Source organism: Sus scrofa, chromosome 13 (genome assembly GCF_054392235.1).
Source record: "Sus scrofa isolate SSC_HxYL_T2T_F1_AM1 chromosome 13, Sscrofa_HxYL_maternal_Yorkshire_Landrace_v2.0, whole genome shotgun sequence".
Classification (NCBI taxonomy): domain Eukaryota; kingdom Metazoa; phylum Chordata; class Mammalia; order Artiodactyla; family Suidae; genus Sus; species Sus scrofa.
In genome coordinates, this window is record NC_139395.1 from 83,404,752 (window position 1) to 83,425,308 (window position 20,557).

At 39.3% G+C, this 20,557-nt stretch overlaps 1 protein-coding gene across 12 annotated transcripts in view; it reads right to left on the reverse strand.

Annotated features, from left to right (window-relative positions):
- The window catches only part of RAF1 (Raf-1 proto-oncogene, serine/threonine kinase), a 76,719-nt gene that overhangs the window by 46,504 nt on the left and 9,658 nt on the right, over positions 1-20,557 (reverse strand). The window contains exon 1 of one of the 12 annotated variants that reach the window (XM_084989488.1): positions 352-2,804. The exons of the other annotated variants lie outside the window; for them this stretch is intronic. The gene's annotated coding sequence lies outside the window, so the exon portion shown is untranslated. Of the gene's footprint in view, positions 1-351; positions 2,805-20,557 lie in introns of those variants that run through there. 12 annotated transcript variants of the gene reach the window in all.

Here is a 20,557-nt window from a genome sequence, read left to right on the forward strand (position 1 = left end):
AAGATACAGACTGATAAAGGCAACACCAGTGAGTGTAACTTTCTTAAGAATTTAACATTAGGTCAGCTTTCCATCATCAGGTTAAGTATTCAGTGAGATTACTGTGTGTTTTTTATAAACTCCTTCAAAGAAAAGTAGAACAGCCTAGTTTCCAAAGAGCTCTCTGAAACCCTTCTAATAAGGTGGCCCAGGTCTTTATTCCTGGAAAAGGTAAAATGGAGGGTCTCTAGACTGGAGGATTTCAAGTACAACTGAGAGCATGGATGCTGTTCTGAAAACTACGCTAACTAAATGCCTGAATGCAGAGACCAACGGCTTCTTCCATACCTGGGCTCTGATTCAACCCCTAGCCTGGGAACCTCCATATGCCACGGGAGTGGCCCTAGAAAAGGCAAACAAAACAAAACAAAAAAACATGAAAAAAGAAAAAGACCAAAATACACAGGAAAACACACACACAACCTGAATGACTTCAACTATCAGATTAACTGGAATTATCAGAACAGAACCAATCAAATGCCTATCACACTAAATTTTACAATAATGGGATAACAGAAGTGTCTATAAATGTCCAGAGGAAAAAAAACGAAACAAAGGATCAGGAACCACAATGGCTTCAAATTTCTCAACACTGGGAGCAAAAAGACATAATGGAGCAAAGTCTTCTAAATTCTGAAAGAAAATTATTCCCAACTTAGAATAATCAGCAAAACTAATGTAGAGGAGAGATATTTTCTGACATTCATTATCAAAAATATTTTACCCTTTATGATCCCTGTCTCAAGGGATTTGTTACGTGAATAAGGATAAATCAAGAAAGAGACAAAAAATCAACCATACTTTAATTTAAAAAGAGAGAGATGAGATACAAGAAAAAGGGCATCCAACACAGGAAAGAAACAAACAAAATCCCCAAGAGGCCAGAGGAGGGAAACCTCTGGATGACAACTGTGCATCAGGGACAAGAATCCTTAATTATGTGACCCTTTCTAGCAACCTCAAACTAGCACCAACACAATGGCTTTTTCTTTTCTTCAGAGATGGGAGGGAGGGGGCAGGGAAGGGGGGGGAGGGATGGAAGGAAACAGCTCAGTTTTAAAGTTTTACATGATCTTATAGCTCTTTAGGTATACTCTTCCTAACAGAAGAGTTAGTGAGACCTGTACTGAGTCTTAAAACATTCTAGGTGATCGATCAACATGAATAAAACAGTCTAGCAGCACTTTCCCAAAGCATGAGGCATATATTATTCAAGATTTACAAAATGATTTTAGAGAATTTGTGGGCATGACATAAAATAATACTGAATCAATCATACAAAGATTATGATATGGAAGAATTATAAGTTTAGCATTTTTAATGCCTCTAACACTTCTCAATCTCCCTTTTAAAAAAAAATTTTTTTTCAAACTCAAAGCCACTGACCATAATATCTAAAAATTAATACTGTTGTTTTTGTTTTATTAAAATAGCAGCAAAAGAATCTACTATATGTGATTCCTAGTCTCCTGGCAGCTTCTTCTGGGTTCATTTTGACTGGGTATTTTGGAAGTGCTTATAACATAGTTCCCTCCATTTTTTTTGTTTGTTGGTTTGGCTATGTCAGAGGCATGTTGAAAGTTCCCAGGTCAGGGACTGAACCCAGGCCACAGAAGTGACGACAACAGATCCTTAACCCACTGTGCCATAAGGAAACTCCTAGCTCCCTCCATTTTTTTTGCAAAAGAAAGCAACACAAGATAGTGAGTCACAGCCATCCACCTTTGATACATCACCACATTTCCAGTAAAGAAGTCTGCACCTGCAATTTAGGATGATGCTATCATTCAACTCTTATCTCTATAATTCAAAGTTTTCAAACTTCTTCACTTCTTTTAAAGTTCTATATTTACAGAGTTCCTGTCATGGTTCAGTGGTTAACACACCCGACTAGCATCCATGAGGATGTGGGTTTGATCCCTGGCCTTGCTCAGTGGGTTAAGGATTCAGCGCTGCCATGAGCTGTGGGGTAGGTCACAGATGCGGCTCAGATTCTGCATTGCTGTGGCTGTGGCATAGGAGGCCAGTGGCTACAGCTCCAATTGGACCCCTAGCCTGGGAACCTCCATATGCCATGGGAGTGGCCCCAAAAAGACCAAAAAAAAAAAAATGTTCTATATGTACTAGGTATATATTTATTAAGAAATTAAAGTGTCTTGCAGTTCCCATCGTGGCACAGAGGTTAACGAATCCGACTGGGAACCATAAGGTTGCGGGTTCGATCCCTGGCCTTGCTCAGTGGGTTAAGGATCAGGCGTTGCCACGAGCTGTGGTGTAGGTCACAGACTCAGCTCGGATCCCAAGTTGCTGTGGCTCTGGCATAGGCTGGCGGCCTGGGAACCTCCATATGCCATGAGAGCGGCCCAAGAAATGGCAAAAAGACCAAAAAAAAAAAAGTGTCTTTTGGGGAGTTCCCTTGTTAAGAATCTGGCGCTGCCATTGCAGCAGCTTGGGTTGCTGCTACGGCTCAGGTTCAACCCCTGGCCTGGGATTTTCCACATTCCTCAGGCAGGGCCAAAAAATAAATAAATAAAAAGAATTTAGGAGTTGCTGTTGTGGCTCAGTGGATTAAAAACCCGACGAGTATCCATGAGGATGTGGGTTTGATCCCTGGACTCACTCAGTGGGTTAAGGTTCTGGTGTTGCCACAAGCTGCAGCATAGGTTGCATATGTAGCTCAGATCCAGTGTTGCTACGGCTGTGGCATATGCCTATAGCTGCAGCTCAGATTCAAAACCTAGCCCAGTAACTTCCATATGCCACAGGTGTGGCCATAAAAAGAAGAAAAAAAAAGGCTTCTTTGAAGAAATTGGCAAGCTGACCCTAAAATTCATAAAGCAATTCAAAGAACCCAGAATAGCCAAAACAATTTGAAAAAGAACAAAGTTAGAGAACTCATACTTCCCAACTTCAAAACTTATTACACAAAGCTACAATAATCAAGACAGTGTGGTACTGGCATAGAGAAAGACATATACAGATCAACAGAACAGAACTGAGAAGGGCCAAACAATTCAGTGGTCCCAGCACAGATGGTGCTGGGACAACTGGATATCCATATGCAAAAGAATGAAGTTGGACCTCTACTTCAGAATATGTAACAGAAATTAATCCAATGGATGAAGACCTAAATAATGTAAGAGCTAAAACTATAAAACACTTAAAAGAAAACAAAGGAGTAAATCTTGATGATCCTGGATTTGGCGGTGGTACTTATGATATATAACACTAAAAGCAAAAGCAACAAAGGAAAAAACAGACAAACTGGACTTCATCAAAATTAAAAACCTTTGTGCTTCAAAAGACACCAAAAAGAAAGTGAAAAGACAACCCAAAGGAGTTCCCGCTGTGGCACAATGGGATAAGCGTCTCTGGAGCACTGGGATATAGGTCGATCCCCAGCACATTGGGTTAAGGATCCAGCACTGCTGCACCTGCGGCATAGGTCAAAATCACGGTTCAGATCTAGTCCCTGGCCCAGGAACTCCATATTCCATGGGGTGGCCATAAAAAGGAAAAAAGAAGACAACTCGAAAGATGGAAAATATGCAAATCATGAATTTGATGAGTGACTTGCATCTAGAATAAATAATATCCTATATAATACAGAATAAAGAATTCTTACAACTCAGTAATAAAAAAGGCAAACCAATTTAAAAATAGGCAAAGGACCTGAAAAGACATTTTTCGGAAAAAGATACAGAAGGAGGGAGTTCCCGTCGTGGCGCGGTTCATTCATTAACAATGAATCCGACTAAGAACCATGAGATTGCAGGTTCGATCCCTGGCCTTGCCCAGTGGGTTAAGGATCTGGCGTTGCCGTGAGCTGTGGTGTAGGTCGCAGACGCGGCTCAGATCCCGCATTGCTATGGCTCTGGCATAGACTGGCGGCTACAGCTCCGATTAGACTCATAGCCTAGGAACTTCCATATGCCGCGGGAAGTGGCCCTAGAAAAGGTAAAAAGACAAAAAAAAAAAAAAAAGGGTACAGAAAACAGCCAGGAAGAACATGAAAAGGGGCTCAACATCACTAATCATCAGAGAAATTAAAATCAAAACTGCTATCAAATGAGACAGCACTTTACATGGCTATTATCAAAAAGAAAAAAAGAAAGCAAATGAGAGAAAGAAAAGGAAAGAACAAGTAAATGTTGGTAAGGACATAGAGAGCCAGCAACTCTTGCACACTGGTGGTGGGAATGCAAAATGGTGTAGCCACTACAGGAAACAGTATGGCAGTTCCTCAAAAAAATTAAAATTAGAACCACTATATGATCCAGTAAGTTCATATCTGGATATAGACACAAAAGAATTGAAAGCAGGAACTCAAGACAGTTGCACACTCATATTCATAGCATTATTCACAACAGCCAAAAGGTGGAAGCAACCCAAGTGTCCACTGACCAATGAACTGATAACCAAACATGCTAAATATACATTCAAGAGAATCTCATTCAGCCTTAAAAAGCAAAGAGATTCTTTTTTTTTTTTTTTTTTTGTCTTTTTGCTATTTCTTGGGCCGCTCCCGCGGCATATGGAGGTTCCCAGGCTAGGGGTTGAATCGGAGCTGTAGCCACCAGCCTACACCAGGGCCATAGCAACGTGGGATCCAAGCCGCGTCTGCAACCTACACCACAGCTCCCGGCAACGCCGGATCGTTAACCCACTGAGCAAGGGCAGGGACCGAACCCGCAACCTCATGGTTCCTAGTCAGATTCGTTAACCACTGCGCCACGACGGGAACTTCCAGCAAAGAGATTCTGATACATGCTACAAAATGATGAACCTTGAGGATGTTACGCCAAGTGAATTAAGCCAATCATAAAGGGACAAAAACTGTATGATTCCACTTACATGACTAACCTAGAGTAGTCAAATCATAAAGAATGTAAATGGGAGTTGGCAGGGGCAGGAGTGGGCAGTGAGGTGGGGGGTTTAAAGGTATAGAGTTTCAATCCAGGATGATGAAAAAGTTTTGGAGATGGATGATGGTGATGGTGGTGGTGGTAGCTGCAACAGTGTCAATGTGCTTAATGCCATGGAACTATGTGGTAATTTACGCTATGTATATGGTACCACAAAAAATTTGTAAAAAGGATGTTTATAGTTGCCTAAACTTACCATTTAAAAAAAAAAAAATAGCATGTTCAACACCATAAGCCAAAACACCATTAAAGTCATTGATGGTAAATTTGGAGGCACGGGGAAAGCCCATGCACCTCCCTGGATTTCAGTGGCTTCACCTTAAAAATGAGTGCAAAGGACTAAATCAGACTTACTCCTATACTGGAGTCCTGAGGGACACCTGTGAACTACAAATATAATAATAATAATATCTTATGGTTACTTTTAATATTTCCAAAGAACAAATCATTCTTCTATCTTTCAAAAGCCTGACCAGAGCAACAAAAATCGCCAGACTTCTCTCTTCCCACCAGACTGGAATTACAGGACTTGACGGTAGACGTGCAAGTTATTAGAACCTTAGAATGTTCAGAGCAGCATTACTCTAATACTCAAAAGGAAGAAAGAGTCTGAATGGCCATCAACTTATGAGTGAATAAATAAAATATGGTATAATCGTCCCTAGATATCTGTAAGACTGGTTCCAGGACCCTCTGAGGATAACAGAGTCCAACGACACTCAAGTACTTCATATAAAATGGTCTTGTATTTGCATATAACTTACACATACCCTTCCATATACTTCAAATCATCTATTACTTACAACACCTAATACAATGTAAATGCTATGTAAATAGTTATGCCATGTGGCAAACTCAAGTTCTGCTTTTTGGAACTTTCTTGTATTGCTTTCAGGTAAACAGTATTTCTCAGGGAAGCTCTTCAGAGTAGGGAACCCCAAACATGACCTCACATCTCATTGGCCTCCAGTGTGTCACTATGAACAATCATTATGCCCAAATGGTTGGACTTGACTGAGTTAAAGCTAATCAGGCTCTCCACCAGAGCTAATGATGTCTCAATTAAAACTGAACGGCAGAGTTCCCGTCGTGGCTCAGTGGTTAACAAATCCGACTAGGAACCATGAGATTGCGGGTTCCATCCCTGGCCTCGCTCAGTGGGTTAAGGATCCGGCGTTGCTGTGAGCTGTGGTATAGGTCGCAGATGCAGCTCAGATCCCGCGTTGCTGTGGCCCTGGCGTAGGCTGGTGGCTACAGCTCCGATTAGACCCCTAGCCTGGGAACCTCCACATGCCGCAAGAGTAGCCCTAGAAAAGGCAAAAAGACAAAAACAAACAAACAAACAAACAAAAAAAACCAAAAAACTGAATGGCTATGTTATAGGGAATAAGGGCTGACAGTTCCTCAGAGAGAAATATGGGATACAGTTAAAATAAAAGGGGGAAGCAGAAACAAACAAGAGGTATCCACTTCACTGATTTACAGGTGACAGACAATCACTAAGATCAAGGGATTGAAGGAGAGAGCTTAGAGAAATATCCTTAAACTGCCGTACTGTGCATACTCTTAAAGGTATAATCAAAACTCAAGTGACAGATTTAACTTCAAGTTTCTCAGACACTGCCACTGTTTATAAACCATACACACATGACAAATCAGGCAAGCAACATGGGTCTTCCTAAACCCTTGCATCTCTGTTCTTCAGCAATCTCAGAGCAAGATCCTTGAGCAGGCAAGGGACATGACACCAGAAGTTTTCTTCTTCAACTGCTGTTCTGGAACACATCCATCACTAGGACCACGAAAATATAATTTCCAGAAAGTGAAATATGAGAAAATAATATTAAAGGAATAGATCTGAGAGACAAGAGAAAAACAAAAACCAGCAGCATCTTTTAGGCATCTACTATGAGCTAGGTCCTGAGCATATAGGTGTTTATATGTTATTTTATTTAATCCACATAACTCTGAGGTAAATATTCTCAATCTCATTTAAGGAGAAGATTCAAAAAGTTACATAATTTGCCTCACCTGAGTTTAAATCCAGGTTCTGCAACCAACTATAAAAGTGAGCAAAAATAAGGCACACTTTTTGGACCTCAAGTCACCTGCCTCTTCTACAAAACATGGAGTTGAAGAGATGACCTATAATGATCCTTCTAGCTCTAACATCTTGTGATGATTCTAGTGCCATAAAAACCCAGCACATACTAAAATTTTCCGATAGAGAATATCCTTCCCTAGCTTTCCAAATAGATGACACTGGAACTTTCTCTTAATGATTTATAAGTCACTATAATGAGTAATCTCTGGTTATTGACAGAATATATATAGATTTTCCTAAAACAACAATTTTACTCAGACTTGAGTGAGGGAGGTTAATAAGTTAACTAATATTTTAAAATATTTTTAGGAGTTCCCATTGTGGCTCAGCAGAAACTTATCTGACTAGTATCCATGAGGACAGAGGTTCAATCCCTGGCCTCAGTGGGCTAAGGATCCGGTGTTGCCATGAGCTATGGTGTAGGTCACAGACACAGCTCTGGATCTGGCTTTGCTGTGGCTGTGGTGTAGGTGGGCAGCTCCAATTTGACCCTCGCCTGGGAACCTCCACATGCTGCAGGTTCAGCCCCAAAAAGACAAAAAATATACGTATATATATTTTTTATAATATACCTATTATGAAGTAAAACTCAAAAACCAAAGATTTAAGAAAAAAAAACAGAAAGACTTTGGAGTTCCCGTCGTGGCACAGTGGTTAACAAATCTGACTTGGAACCATGAGGTTGCAGGTTCGATCCCTGGCCTTGCTCAGTGGGTTAAGGATCTGGCATTGCTGTGAGCTGTGGTGTAGGTCACAGACACAGCTCGGATCCCACGTTGCTGTGGCTCTGGTGTAGGCTGGCGGCTGCAGCTCCGACTGGACCCCTAGCCTGGGAACCTCCATATACCTCTGGAGCAGCCCTAGAAAAGGCAAAAAGACAAAAAAGACAAAAAAAAAAAAAAAAAAAAAAAAAAAAAAAACAGAAAGACTTCAAAGAACTTTCAAGCTTAAAGAGTAGGTATTTAATCTAAAATTGCGGTGGTAGTTTGATGGAAAAGTTTCAAAAACAATAGTGATAATGAATGTAATAGACAAGAGAGTTCTGTGTCTTTTCTATTCTTTAGATACTTCTTGCACTCTGGTTGCCAGTGCCACTTCTGACTTGATATTGAGTCAGTCTATACCTCTACTGACTCCCCTAACTCCTCAGCATTTGCTGTTAATAATCTGACTTAAGAAAGAGAGATAATCAAGCCTGCGTAGTAAGGAGCACAACAGGAAGAGAAAGAACCAGAACCTAGTGACTGAGTAATGAAAAGGCTTCAGTACAGACTTATTTGCAAGGCCAAAGCTTCATTCCAGAAGATTAAGGCTACCAAAAATCCAACATTCTGATAAGCAAGGCCCTCCTACACACTTGGACAACAAAACTGTATAGACTATTATGGTTAAAAAAAAAAATTAACACAATTTTAAAATTCTCAAAAATCCATGAGAACAGTGACTCAGCTTTGATAACCTCTACCTACTTAACTCCTAGACAAGTACATGTTGAATGACTAAGCTGCACATGCACTTTGAAGTCTGAGACTTTTGATGAATAAACTTCTTGGCTGTGTGGACCTGGGCAAAACACATCTAAGCCTTAATTTCTACATCTGCAAAATAAGCACAACTATATTTTAAGAGGTAGTTGTGAGAAATAAATGAAAAACTACAAAGAATGCAAAATTCAATGTCTGATTCATAGTGGGCACCTAATCTATGATGGCTATTACGACCTGACAGTTATACTACTGTTATTGGTAATAACTATTTATTCACACTAGAAAGTAACCTAGATATTATCTTTGATTCCTCTATTTTCCTCACTCACCACATTTAATCATCCATTATGCCCTGTCAGACCCTCCAAAATCCAACTACTGTAACCTGACCCAACCAATCTAAGCTAAAGCACCATAATCTCCTGCCTAGATTACTCCAGATTCACCATGTCCACTCCCAATCCCTCTAAATCTATTCTCTACCAGTGACTTTAAAACACGAATCTGGTCACATTATTTCTCTGCTAAAATCCTCTACTGGTTCCCTATCACACTCAAAATAAAACCCAAATTCTTTCATACGACCTACAAGCCCTACCTGATGACCTGGACTCTGTCTCCCTTCTCCACCTTATCTTCTACCCTTCTTTCTCTTGTTCACTCTATTTCTGTCACACTGGCCTTCTTGCTGCTAGCTATTTGTCAATCATGTTACCATTCAAATGTCACTCCTCAAAGGGGACCTCCTTGGCCATCCTGATTAAATGTATTCTGCCCCTCCCCATCATTCTTCTCTTTACTCAGCTTAATTGTTTTCATAATACTTTACACAACCTAATATAATACTCTGAATTATATTAGACATATGCCTGCCCAATGATTATTGTCTGCCTACCCAACTAGATAGTACACTCCAGGAAGCTAAGTTCAGTTCACCTTAAAACCCCGTCACCTGGAGTTCCCGTCGTGGCGCAGTGGTTAACGAATCTGACTAGGAACCATGAGGTTGCAGGTTCGATCCCTGGCCTCGCTCAGTGGGTTAACAATCCGGCGTTGCCGTGAGCTGTGGTGTAGGTTGCAGACGCAGCTCGGATCCCGCGTTGCTGTGGCTCTGGCGTAGGCCGGTGGCTACAGCTCCGATTCAACCCCTAGCCTGGGAACCTCCATATACCGCGGGAGCGGCCCAAGAAATAGCAAAAAAAAAAAAAAAAAAACCATCACCTTTAACAATGTCTAGCATACAGTAGGCCCTTCAGATAGTTCCTGAATGAATAACAAATGCGGGCATCTGAGTTCTAACAGAAATCAGCAGTGCAGCCATTTGTGAACCACACTATGCTGAAAGGCTATACCCTAGGACTAGAACACTGACACATGGAACTGGAATTCTGCAACTGTAGAACTGGCACAGTACAAGTGCAGTCAGCTAGTAACTGACTTAATAACAGCTCCATCAGACAGAGCCCAAACAGACAAAAACCAAACAGATAAAAACCAACTGAAGCCATCATGGAATTTTACTATGCTTCCACAGTTTGATTTACTAGTATTATCTGGCATTTTCTTTCATAGTTGTTTTACCTTAAAAATAAAACCGAGCACCATTCCTGTTCACCAGCTTGGTCTCAGTGAACTGTAACCATGTTCCACCTAAATACACACATCAACTTGTTCTAAACATACATTCCTGAAAATAAAAAGTGGTTTTACATCACAGTGCCCCTATTAAAGAAAGGTAGAAATGTGTTTTTTAAGCATGCCTAAGACCATGTAGAATGCAAAAGAATGTGCAGAAAGAGGATTTCAGATGGGAGGAGGGAGTTGTTCACCTCAAAGGAAATACAATAATTAATAAATCTTGGGGATACATGCCCCAAATTAAGAATGCTTTCTTGGAGTTCCAGTCGTGGTGCAGCATTTAACGAACCCACTAGTATCCATGAGGACGCAGGTTCGATTCCTGGCCTCACTCAGCGGATTAAGGATCTGGCACTGCCATGAGCTGTGGTGTAGGTCGCAGATGAGGCTCAGACCCCGAGTTGCTGTGGCTGAGGTGTAGGCCGGCAACTACAGCTCTGATTAGACCCCTAGCCTGAGAACTTCCATATGCCGGAGGGGTGTTGCCCTAAAAAGACAGAAAAAAGAGAATGCTTTCTTATGCATAATCAAATAACATTAGTTATAGTTTAGATTCTTGGATGTTAATTTAAAATACTCCTCATATACATAAGTTGTCAACCATGAATCCAATCAGCAAAATTAGAAGGAAAAACAACAAAATTTTGTTACTATTTCCAACAACTTCAGAACATGGAAAAGCTAAAATGTAGGAAAAGTGCTACATTTTCACATCAGGTTTCCAAATAATTCTAGAATCAGACAGCAGTCACTACTTCCTCTGTATCTGCTATAGGTCAAATGGCATAGACCACAATGCTATAGCCCTAAAAATCAGTCTCCATTTTAGTAAAAGGATGAACAATTTCTCAATGAATAAAAACAGGGGACTGCTGAATCTCAACATGTTTTTCAGGCCATAGCTAGTTAGATAATTAAAATGATAAATTTCTCAAATTCTTTTTTTTTTTTTTTTTAGTAATTCAAATACAGGAATGTCAGCAAAAAATCAACTTTTACAGCAAATTCATAGTTTTTTAAAACCTATTTTATTTATTTATTTATTTATTTATTGTCTTTTTGCCATTTCTTGGGCCGCTCCGGCGGCATATGGGAGGTTCCCAGGCTAGGGGTCGAATCAGAGCTGTAACCACCAGTCTATGCCAGGGCCACAGCAACGCGGGATCCGAGCCACGTCTGTGACCTACACCACGGCTCATGGCAACACCGGATCGTTAACCCACTGAGCAAGGCCAGGGATCAAACCCGCAACCTCATGGTTCCTAGTCGGATTCGTTAACCACTGCGCCACGACAGGAAGTCCCGAGTTTTCTTTTATATGCCAAGCAGAAAGCTCTGAAGAAAGAGAACAGAAGCAGAAAGCCAGTGATTTCAATCCTAAACTTTCAAGAAATAAGATTATCATTTTAAAAATCTAAGCGTTGGGAGGAGTTCCCACTGTGGGGCAATGGGTTAAGAATCCTACTGCAGGAGTTCCCATAGTGGCGCAGCAGAAACGAATCTGATTAGGAACCGTGAGGTTGCAGGTTCGATCCCTGGCCTCACTCAGTGGGTTAAGGATCCAATGTTGCCATGAGCTGTGGTGTGGTTCACAGACGCAGCTCAGATCCCGAGTTGCTGAGGCTCTGGTGTAGGCCGGCAGCTACAGCTCTGATTAGACCCCTAGCCTGGGAACCTCCATGTACCTCGTACCTAAAAAGACAAAAGACAAAAAAAGAAAAAAAGAATCCGACTGCAGCAGCTCCAGTCGATGAATAAGTGTGAGTTTGATTCCCTGCCCCAACACAGTGAGTTAAAGGATCCAATGTTGCCAAAGCTGTAGTGTAGAGGTTGCAGCTGCACCATGGATTCAATCCCTGGCCTGAGAACTTCCATGTGCCAAGGGTGGGGCCATTAAAAAATTTTAAAAAGTCGAAACAATGGTAAAGCAAGGTACAAATCCTCCCCATAATATTGCACTTCTGCCCTCAGGCAACAAATTGAATGCCCAGAAGGAGCACAAACAATACCTACCACTCAACTCCCAGGCATTCACAGAGAATTCACATTCTGTTGGCTAAGGCAAAAAGCTGTACTGTATTTCCAGAATCTGCAGAAGCCTGAGCACTCTTTCCACAATCCTCTTGCCCCAATCTACACAAAGCACCATGTGACTGGGAAACTGTTACAACAGGTAGGAACACTCTTGGATATGCAAACAAAGAGATTAGTAAACACAGGCCATACCATGTTTGTGAAAAGTGACTTGTTTAAAAATTTTAGGGAGCTCCCACTGTGGCACAGTGGAATCAATCCAACTAGTATCCATGAGGATGATGGTTCTATCCCTGGCCTTGATCAGTGGGTCAGGGATCCAGTGTTGCCTTGAGCTGGGATGTAGGTTATAGAGGTGGCTCAGATCCTGCATTGCTCTGGCGTAGTCTGGCAGCTACAGCTCCAATTCGACCCCTAGACTGGGAACTTGCACATGCTCCAAGTGAGGCCCTAAAAAGCAAATATATATATATATATATTTAGAGAAATCAAGTTATTTCCTAGTACAATTCCTAACAAGCTGTTGGGAACTGATCTTACAAAGGATACTTGTATAATTTACTCTGAAGTACTCACAATCCAGAATACCAGGTTGTAATAAAGCCATTTTAAACTCAATACGTTCATTCCAGCCTTCTCACCCTGTGACCCAGCTTGAGCAATAATTTCAGTGAATTGCTGCATTCACAGGAATTTCTAAAAATGAATACAGAGCATCAGAATAAAAAATAGTAATTAATAAGAAATTAATTACCCTGGGCGGGCTCGTTGTTTTTGCTTTTTAACTTTACCAGATGCTATAAAAAATGTTTTCAAAGCACAATATTGTTAGGGTGCAGCACACCAAGTACTATTAAAGAGCCCCAGGGCAACTCAAATCTGATAAGACTATAGTTATGAAAATGTAACTACCAGTATACTTAGAATACAATTTTAAGTGATTTGAGTCCTATGCTTAAGGTCCATCTTTCACCTTACAGCTTTATCTGAGGCATAATGTTTTATTGCACTTTAAAACAGTAAAGTGGGAGAGCAAAAATACCTAAGGTATCCAACACTTTGGTATAAAACGAGGTTTTAAAGAAATTCTTAAACAGTCTACCTAAAATATAGTTTCTGAGTATGTAGCAATACATTCTGTGGTTGAAACTGATTGCAGAAAGTTTACTTCAGTTAAGAGAATGTACAATTTTACAGAATTTTAGTTTATTCCTCTCCACTATTTCATAGGACTATTAGAATTAAACACGCTAAAGCAGGTATTATTCCTACCTCTTTTATAGATAGAATGTGAAGTTCAAAGGTTTAGTGACAATAAGAGAAGCAAAAAAAAAAAAAAAATTTTTTCAGGAGTTCCTGTCGTGGCTCAGTGGTTAATGAATCTGACTAGAAACCATGAGGTTTCAGGGTTCGATCCCTGGCCTTGCTCAGTGGGTTAAGGATCCGGCGTTGCTGTGAGCTGTGGGGTAGGTCACAGACGCAGCTCGGATCCCGAGTTGCTGTGGCTCTGGTGTAGGCTGGTGGCTACAGCTCTGATTAGAACCCTAGCCTGGGAACCTCCATATGCCGCAGGAGCAGCCCTAGAAAAGGCAAAAAAAAAACAAAAAACAAAAAAAATTTCAGGTCCTCAGACTCTAAATTATAGCCCTATTTTAAAACACTGATTTAAAAAAAAGTAATTATTTAACATTGTTATTATTACACATGGAAATAAATATTGCTTATAAGTAATGCATCAGATTTATATGTGGAGGAAAGAAAAATATGTTTTATTTATCATAAGCAGTTTATATTTTGTTATTTAAACGATTTTTACTTCATTTCTAAAAAAATGATTTAGTTCAAATTCATTATCTACTACTTTTTCTCACATGGCCTTTCTTCTTCACCATTAAATGATATAGAATAGAGAATGTATCAAAAATATATTCTTTTGGAGTTCCCACTGTGGTGCGGCAGAAAGGAATGTGACTAGTAACCATGAGGTTGCAGGTTCAATTCCTGGCCAAGCTCAGTAGGTAAAGGATCTGGTGTTGCCGTGAGCTGTGGTGTAGTTCGCAGATGCCGCTCAGTTCCAGAGTTGCTGTGGCTGTGGTATAGGTTGACAGCTGTAGCTCCGATTAGACCCCTAGCCTGGGAACCTCCATATGCCTCGGCTATGGCCCTAAAAAGCAAAAAAAAAAAAAATTTATTCAGAAAGCTAACTTATAATCTGCAGCAATGGATAAGGACTTAAGATAAATCTCTATATAATTAGAAGACTGCTCAACTACAAACCATGACTCACTGATTATGACCATAACTCAAAACAAAGGAATTCCTATACATCAAAATAACATGGGCACTGCCCTATCTACTGTATTATCCAACTGCTGTGAACTTCTCCTTGGTTTGAAAGCAGAAAAAGGAGGAGGAAATTATAGCAAGAGCTTTAAGTCTATGACGGACATAAATGACCTGAATACATAAAGTGTGTATATGTATAGTTTTAAACAGCTGTTTACTTGGTGACATCCAAATTTATGACTTATCTGAATTTCACTCTCCTCTACTTGGCATGTTTTATAAAGTGTGAGGGTTAAATAATGTATGTGAACCACACAGTATTGGGCTCAGATAGTGAATGTTATCTATTATCATGATATACAACCATTGTGAACTTTTCTAGATTGCCCTTAAACCTCTAGCCTGGGTTTTTCTGAGTTTAAAGCCTAAAGCTCTTAACCACTACCATTACTGTGTCCCAAAATTAAGTCCCAGTTTTCAAAGTACAGATCAACTGCTTAGCTCTCACATTACTTGGTGAATAACTCTAGCTATATGCTGTCTCATTCATTTGCTCTTTGCAAACCATCTCCATACTCCCAGGGATCCTCTGCCTAACCTGCATGGAGTAGTAACTCTCAATGTTTTTACTCATTAGTCTATAATTTGGAAACTGTATTATCAGCACACTTCTAAATTATCTATAATTAACCCATGCAATTTTTTGGAAAACACCTTTCTCTCTACTTGGACTTATCATTTCCTCAAAAAACTTATTTTTATTTCTCTAGGATAGAGGAGAGATTAAACAAGATTTAATATCAAAGATAAGAGAAATAAACCAAATATACAACTTACAGAGACAATGCTTCAGAAAAATATAAAATATACTATTTCACTGTTCTTTAAGTAAAATACAGTTAAAAGAAGCTCTATTAACTATTTATGGTACACAAGTTTATCAAAAGATGTCAGTTTATATTTTAATCAGTTTAATTAAAATATTCTAACACTGGAAAAAAAAATTCTAACACTGGAACCTTCCTGATAAATTTGAAAACACGTTGAGAGTATAGAGTAGGAGGAATGGTAGCAATGAAATAAACCAACCTATCCCATAATTTTAATTACTCCAATAGCCATTCTGATGAGAATACTAACACTATTTCAAAGACTTGGGTCTATTCAGTTTTGATTACGTAATTGTATAATGAACCTTTAAAATTACAAAAGCTGGAGTTCCCATTGTGGCGCAGCAGAAATGAATCTGACTACGAACCATGAGGTTTTGGGTTCGATCCATGGCCTCACTCCATGGGTTAAGGATCCAACATTGCCATGAGCTGTGGTGTAAGTCGCAGACGTGCTTTGGATCGGCATTGCTGTGGCTGTGGTGTAGGCCAGCAGCTGTAGCTCCAATTCGATGCCTAGCCTGGGAACCTCTATGTTCCGTGAGTGCAGCCCTAAAAATCAAAAAAATTAAAAAAAAATAAAATTACAAAAGACAAGGAGTTCCCTTCGTGGTTCAGTGGACTAATATCCACACGGACATGGGTTTGATCCCTGGCCTCACTCAGTGGGTTAAGGATCCAGTATTGCCGTGAGCTGTGGTGTAGGTGGAAGATGTGGCTGGAGTTCCCTTCATGGCTCAGTGGTTCACAAACCTGACTAGGATCCATGAGGATTCGGGTTCAATCCCTGGCCTCGCTCAGTGGGTTAAGGATCCAGGGCTAACATGAGCTGTGTTGTTGCAAAGGAGGCGTGGATCCCTCATTGCTGAGGCTGTGGTGTAAGCTGGCAGCTACAGCTCCAATTAGACCCCTAGCCTGGGAATCTCCATATGCCATGGGTGTGGCCCTAAAAGGCAAAAAAAAAAAAAAAAGACGCAGCTCAGATCCCGCCCTGCTGTGTCTGTGGTAAGGCCAGCTGCAGATGTGACCCCTTGCCTGGGAACTTCCATATGGCACACATGCGGCCCTAAAAAGACAAAAATCAATAATAAAATTACAAAAGCCAATAAATCATTTAAAAAATCTTTCCACTAATCTCCCTTTTCCCAGTATTACCTACCATATAAAATTCTAAGCATCCTTTTTTTCTTTTATTTTCTTTTTACAGCCATACCTGCGGCATATGGAAGTTTCCAAGCAAGGGGTCAAACTGGGGCTGCAACTAAGGCCTATGCCACAGCCGCAGCAACACAGGATCCAATCTACATTTGCAACCTATGCCAAAGTTCGCTGTGGCACACGTTCAACCCCTGGCCTGGAAAATTCCACAGGCCATAAGTAAATAAAAGTAAACTATTATCTTTGGGGGCTTTTTTTAAAATCTATCTTTAGACAAAAGAATCACAATTGTGAGATGGTCAAACTATAAGGCTTGGGAGAATTGAGAATGACAAAAGAACAGATTCACCTTCTTCAACTACAATAAAAATCTCACAAGAACATATACTGAGTAGTGTGAAGAATAGTAACTAACATTACCTGCTCTGTTAAAAAAATACCTTTTGTGGAGGAGCAAAAACATAGTTGATCCTCATTTTAATGTACTTATAAGGTACCATCACTGTTTCTCCTTTAAGCTCATTCCTTTGCTCAATCCAGCCTTGGTGCATCGGAGAGACTGGGTGATCAATTTCTCAGTATTACTCCAAACTTCCTTTAAGGAGTAAGTGCTTTGTCTCCCCACCCCCACCCCTTTTATTTTTAATTCAATCGGTCACATGATACTGGAGAAAAAAAAGCACCCTCACACATAAAAAGTTTCTGCAGAACACTCACTTAAAAATAAAATGTCATCTCATCCAAGCTAGGAAACAATAATATGTTCAGTTTGGAAATGGCTTGGCTACAGTTTCCTAAACAGTCCAAAAGGGCACTCTGATGCACTGCAAGGTGGTGTGTGTGTCAATAATTTCAGTTTCCTCACTCCTCTTTCCCAATTTCTGACCACAAACTGGTAACTTCATTAGATGACTGGCCAGCATAAACACACATGAAGAAATGTGATACTCTACTCTTCTAAGAGTTAGGAAGCAGAGCCGCCTAAATTTAATAAAGATTCTAACTTTTTTTAAAAAAAAGATTAATTTTAAAATACAAGTTAAAAATCAGCTAGTTCAAACAATTATGTTAAAGCAATCAATCCACAATGAAAGACATTTGGAACCAATTTTATTTTTAACTGTTTTTTCCTTATTTTCACTTTAAGCCATTTTGAACCAATTTTATTTTTAACTGTTTTTTCCTTATTTTCACTTTAAGCCATTTTGAACTCCTTTTTAACCTAAGTTTTACTTTTCATCTCCACATCAATCATGATTTCTTCATTTAGGCAGCAAATGCTCATTTTAAAATAAACAGACATTTATAAAGTAAGTATACCATTAACACAAATATGAAAATATACAATGCATAAATAAAATATGATTTAAGTATGATCATTCTGATGACCAGGTAATAATGGAATAAAAAATGGTTACATGGTGGAAGGGAAAGGAAGGGAAATAAAAACCACCCAGACATCTCACCCAGCTAAATTAACACCTGGAACCACTGGCTTAACCTTGTACCACTAATTTCTGTTCCACATAAAAGGCATCAATTTTAACGGCAAGTCCTGCATAATCAACAAGTGATTTAAAAATAGCATTAGCTTTCTTCAAAAATAAAGATAGAAAAATTAAGTGAATTTTATTTATTTCCTCAAAAATAAAGATACGAAAAATAAGTGTACTATTCTGCACACTGGCACCTCCCACTTGGACAGACACTGGGATTTATTTTCAAGATAGAAAGTACTTCTCCGTGTTTATGACTTGCCAAAACTATCTGAAGAAATAACCATCCGAATCACCCATTTCTCCTATAACTCCTTCTGGAGTCAACAGCTTTCATACAGAAAGATTCCCTCGTCTTTAAAGATACCCCCAAAGGTAAGCACCTTATTTGCTTTAAGAACTTATTGTAAGAATTACAATAAGGTACCTGAGAGTCAACTAATAGGTACCTGTAAAACCAATAGTATCATTTGTTTTCCAAAAAATATTTTAAATCAACTTTTCAAGAATAATTTTCTGAAAACAATTAAGTTTTCTCTATAAATCAAACCATTAATCATTCAAGCTCTAAATTATACCCAGCTACTTTGCCACAGGATTAAATACACAAAATATTAAAATGTAATCTATGTAATTATATACCAAAGTACAAATGCCTTAAAGAAAAGAACTACTTGTATTTCCTACATCTTGTTATACTCTATTATCCAGTATAGTAAACTGCACATTAAATGCTCAGGTATCTAAATAAAATATTAAAGGAGAAAGGATATAATACAATATTTATCCTAACTTTTTTTTATAGATAACTGAATTACTATCTACCACATAAAAGCACTGATATATATAATCCAAAGGACTAGAATGCTTCTTTATACTGCGATCTGGCACATAAATGAGTGGAAAAGAATGAGGAGCACTATCATTTAATAATTTCTAAGAATCTATTTCAATTGCTAGCTGCTTTGAAGAATATAAAGTTCAGAAAAACAGCTCCTGTCTTTCAAGACTTTTAAAAGTAGAAGAAAAAAAAATTCATCATTTATCAAAGACTATGTGCTAAGAGGTTTCAGAATGACAAGCCCAGCCTACAACAAGCTTTTTTTTTTTTTGGTGTGGTGACTGTGGGGGAAGGGAAGTAACTTCTTAAGAAAACTAAAAATTCATCGCATAGAAAGGTCACTTGTAGTTTGAGTAGAGGAAGAGGTGGGCAATAAAGGATAATTTCACTATAGTATCTGAAGTTGAAGGGGTAACATTTTGGTAGACCAACACATATAAATGTTTTTCTTTCTTTCTTTCTTTTTTTTTTGGTCTTTTCTAGGGTCGCACCCATGGCATATGGAGGTTTCCAGGCTAGGGGTCAAAATGGAACTGCAGCCGCCAGCCTATGCCACAGCCACAGCAACTTGGGATCAGAGCGCATCTGCGACCTACACCACAGCTCACGGCCAATGCTGGAACCTTAACCCACTGATCAAGGCCAGGGGTCGAACCTGCATCCTCATGGATGCTAGTCAGGTTCATTAACCACTGAGCCACGACAGGAACTCCTATAAATGTTTTTCTTTATTAAAACTGGGTATTACTTGTACCTATTTTAGTAACCTACTTTTTTCACTTAATGTATCTTACCATCCAAGGTTAAATGAAATCATCATTTACAGATTGATGAATACATTTTAGATTAAAAGAGTATGAAGGAAAAAAGAAGTTAACTACAACAACTACATGTACCAGCTTATCAAAAATCTATTTTGGGGGGAGTTCCTATTGTGGCTCAGCAGGTTAAGAACCCAACATAGTCTCTGTGAGGATGCAGGTTCAATCCCTGTCCTCACTCAGTGGGTTAAGGATCTGACATTGCTGGGGCTGTGGTATAGGCCTCAGCTGCAGTTCTAATTCAGCCTCTAGCCTGGGAGTTTTCATATGCCACAGGTGCAGCCATAAATAGAAAAAAACAAAAAACTTTTTTTTTCAAAAAAGGAGTCATTAAATGTGTAATTAATTTATCTCTTTGAAGAACATTATATACAAATACATTTATAAGGGAGGGAAAAAGTCCCATCAGATGCAAATACAACCAACTTCCTAAGCTTCTAATTTGCCCATTCCATCTAATTAGCAATAAGAAAAGAGCCTAGAGCCATTTCACATCCTTAAGAATAATTATTATCAAGAAAAACATAAAATAGTAAGTGTTGGCAAGGATGTGGAGAAACTGGACTCATCTTACATTGTTGGTGGGAATATAAAATGGTGCAGTGGCTGTGGAAAATAATTTGGCAGTTTCTCAAAAAGTTAAGCAAAACTACCATATGATCCAGCAATTCCACTCCTGGGTATACACACTGAAAAGAAATGAAAGCAGGAACTCAAACAGACACTTACAAACCAATATTCATAGCATCATTATTCACAAAAGCCAGAATGTGGAACCCAAGTCTATTACACATATGCACACACACACACAAAATGGAATATAATTCATCCATAGAAA